We start from the raw sequence: 3,889 nt of genomic DNA on the forward strand, positions 1-3,889 counted from the left end.
GAAATGAGTTTTATAATTTTTATTTGATTTAGCCCTCAAGTTGTTAACACCTCCTGTATGGGGGAGCAGGGAGGCTCGTCTATAAATATCAACTCCCAACGTCAAAATGACGCTTTCATCTCCAAGGGCTTAATTAAGCCGTTGACTGGGGAAGGATCGACACCTCCTCATTGGTAACAAAAGACATGTCTGTGGGTGGGAAGGGCTGTCCAGCCACTACTCCTGCAATTTGTAACCTTTGGGAGGACAGAACTAGGCATCCTGGGTGGTATGGGGATAAATCTACCCCAGAGCAGCCTCCCTGCAGGCACACCGGGAGGCACCTGACCTCTCTGTACTGGACAGAAGTCAGAGCAACAGCAGACACATTTGCTGACATTGCCACTTACAGAGGTAAACTGAGTCTGGCAGCCATGGAGTGTCTGTCTGGGGTCAGGGGACTCTGGTAAGAGAGGGCCACAAGCCACTTCCCAGAGGAGAGATGGAAAAGTCAGTCCCTTCTCTGCCCGTCACTGGCTGTGCTGTGAGCTGTTGGGGTGCTGTTGGGATGTGTCAACCCGTCACTGGGGGCGGTTTGGAGGAACTGACTCCAATCGCAGGGAACGGGCTTGTTCTATAGAGAACTCGGAACGGTGCTGAGAGCGAGTAAAGTACCCAGCAGTTTAAGCCAGGGCGTAGAACCTCACTGTAGACTCAGTGGGGCAAATGGATTTGAGGGGTGGAGGGAGCAGAAGGGATCACAAGCCTGGAGAAGAGGCTGCCTCGGCAGAGCCGGAGAGCACTGGGGGAGAGGAAAAGAGAGAGGCGTTAAGTCTGAGAGCAGAAAAGGAATGAGTGATGCGGGCCGAGAGACAAGGGAGGTGAAGTAGCCACTGCACAAAGTGGGGTGTCCTCTGAGGGGATGACATCGCCGGAGCTGTGGCCAAGCTGTTCAAGGCTCAAAAGTGATGCTACCGTCCTGCAGTCACCAGCACCAGCAACTGCCTTTGAATCCAATATTGGGCCGCCAGCTTTCTCGGAAAGCAAAATGCAGACGTCTGGTGCACGTCCATGCTTCCGAGTCAGCCTCAGGAGAGGTCGAGTCAGCCTCAGGAGAGGCCAGAGCTCCGTTGCCCAAGGAAGATGAGGACGATGGAATCTGCTCTAGGGGTGATGCAGAGTGCCAGGGGCTCATCACTACTACACAGATACACACTGAGCATCTACCTGCCTTCAGGTGCTCAGGGAGCAGGGGTGGGCTTATGCAGAGGGCACCTGTAGACAGATAGTGTTGAAGCTGGCCAACAAGACTGCATCCTGCAACATGTGCTGCAGAGAGAGTGGGAAAGAGAGAATCTGGGACCAAAGTCTGGAAGAGGGTGTTTTCACCGGCTCCCAAGTCATCCGAAGCACTGAGAACTAGTCCAGAGTCCTGGTTGACCCCAGCTCCCCACAAGAGCTCCGAGGTAGCTCCCCACAGCCTGCCTGCCCCAGACACCGCATCTCAGAAGGAAACCAGCCACTTCCGATCTAAATGTTAATAAAAATGAAATCCCTGAGCAGTCACCGAAATTAGCGGGGGTATGATTGAAATGCTAAGGCAGGTCTTGTTATTTTTATGAAGCCGTGAATAATATAAGTATCCAATTGATAAAATGTTATTAAAGCTGACAGCCCTTAAGTGATCTAAGTGGTAAATATTGAAATGAGGTCTCTGCAACACTGTTTGCCTGGGGGGCCTGCAGCCGTAATAAGCCTTGAACAATGATTCCACGGGCTCTGGGGGCCTGCAGAGCTTGGGGGGAGCAAACGCTCTCTCCCTCCTAAATAATTAAACCAGGATTCCAGGGATGGATCGCAGGTCCTTGTAGCGGTTTGTTAACGTCCAAGGGAGCTGCCTGCAGGCAAGGACTCTGTAGGGATGGCTTTCCCCCAACTGGGGGGCAGCAGGCAGCAGGGACTAGGCTGGCTCCCCTCCAGCGGACCCCAAGGAGCCTGTGTGGAGTGAGCTGCATATTTTAGTCTTTATTTATAATATAAACAGACTGGTGCACCCTGAGGGCAATGGATGGTTGATGAGCAACGGGACTGCCACGTGGGTTTAAGATTTTATTAGCACTGTTTAGGAAAAACCACCAAGGAGAGCAATTTAGAAATTCGGTATCATCGTGATCATTGGATCCTTAAAGACGAGTGAAAGGCGTCTTCCTACGCTCTCTCTCGGAACAAGCAGGCAAGGCTCTGTAGAGTCTCTCATTCCATTCTTAGCTCAGGGCCAGCTATGCTCAGGTCACCGGGGTCTTCTGCATGTGGGCAGAAAGGAAGACTAGAGAGTAGGGTACTTCTTCTGGGGTTAGAAGAAGCAAGCGTGAAGCTGGTCTGTGAAGGCAGGGGCATGGAGATGTAAGGTAGAATCACCGCAATGATGTGTGGACAGTAGAGGTCGTGCAGTCCTAGTCACAGGTCTAGTTTCAGCTAGGCTGTGTCGTGCCCCTGCAGGGCCTGTTAGGAAGTGTGGATAGGGGACATAGGGTCTTCCGATCCTGAGAGCCCTGCTCTGGATGGTGACACTGCCCTCGGACACCAGGGCTGGGGGAAGCTGGAGAAAACTGGCTTTGAGTTACCAACATTCATGCGGAGTTCCCAGGGTCTTTAAGTTGATGGGTGTCCTCACTTGAGCCAAGAAGCCAGTACTAAGGAGGGTCTGAAGTCCTTCCGGTTCTTGGGTAGGAAGCTGAAATTATGATGATTCAAGAGTTATTTTCATGATGGTTTTCAGAATCTGTTTTATAAGTAAACTCAGGCCCAGAGAAGGCAAGCAGTGTGTCCAGGTGTGACAGCAATACCCCCTGCCCCTCTAAATCCCCCCACTCCTCCATCCCCCACCCCTCAGCTCTGAAAACAAGTACTGCTGACTTTAGGCTGAGGAAAAAAAAATTAAAAAAAAAAACAACTCTCTTTCCCCTGGTCTTGAGTTGGACTGTTCTTTCCAACCAACTGCTGCTTTTGAAACCTCTTCTGGGTTCTCCTGAAGCTGAAGAGGGCCCTGTCAAGCTCCCTCTGGGCCATGCTGCTTTCTGCAGGGCCTCTCGGAGGCAGTGCACAGCTCAGGCTTTACTGGGAGCTGCCGCCTCCTGCCCAGTGCGGAGCAGCTCTTCCCAAATGGTCGTTCCTGCTCTCAAGTGTGGCGCCACCTTCCGGAAACGGTAATTGCTTTCCTGACCTCTGACCCTCGACATCAGACAATGAAAGTAACACTGATCAGCATAGGAAGTCCTCCCTACATGACCCAGGTCTTTCGTACCTGTGTGATGATTTAGTTGTTATGAACAAACTCCTAAGACAATTGGCGTAAGGGTGGAAGAATTTACTTTCGTTCACAGTTTCAGAGTGTTCATTCAGGTTACGCTAGCTCAACCTTGTGCTTGGGCAGAACATCATGATGGTTAGAGTCTTTACCTCACAAGATCAGGAGTTTGAGACAAAAGACAAGGTACAACCTTCAAAGACACACTGCCTGGGACCTCCTTCCTCCTTCCTAAGGTTTCATGACCTCCCAAAACAGGGCCACTAGCAGGAGACCAAGCATTTGACACAGGAGCCTATTGGGGAGATTTTATATTTACATTTATCAATTCACACCCAGGCTCACTACTGCCCCATGAGTGGGCAGGGTAGGTTTTCCAGGTGGCAGTTAGAATTCTAAACCATGGCAGTTAGAATTCCAGACAGAAATGGAACTCTAAAGCAATGGATGTGAACTTAGCTTTGTTTCCCAAACTGGTACCAAGTTATTCTTTCTCCCGTGACCCTCTAGTGGTTGTTACTGCTGAGGGTTAGAGTGGCCCAGGGAATGTGATGCTGAACACCAGACCTCACATAGCAGAATTCTGTCTGGAGGGGTGGGTGT

General features: G+C 50.9%; 1 long non-coding RNA gene across 1 annotated transcript; it reads right to left on the reverse strand.

Annotated features, from left to right (window-relative positions):
- Positions 1 to 2,075: 2,075 nt before the first annotated feature.
- LOC119086504 lies at positions 2,076 to 3,680 on the reverse strand. Its single transcript, XR_005089803.1, has 4 exons — positions 3,606 to 3,680; positions 3,284 to 3,403; positions 2,604 to 2,713; positions 2,076 to 2,282 (listed from the first exon to the last, which is right to left on the reverse strand). It is a non-coding gene; the product is annotated as an uncharacterized LOC119086504 (long non-coding RNA).
- Positions 3,681 to 3,889: the final 209 nt, after the last annotated feature.

The sequence above is a fragment of the Peromyscus leucopus genome, chromosome 22 (genome assembly GCF_004664715.2).
Source record: "Peromyscus leucopus breed LL Stock chromosome 22, UCI_PerLeu_2.1, whole genome shotgun sequence".
NCBI classification, from domain to species: domain Eukaryota; kingdom Metazoa; phylum Chordata; class Mammalia; order Rodentia; family Cricetidae; genus Peromyscus; species Peromyscus leucopus.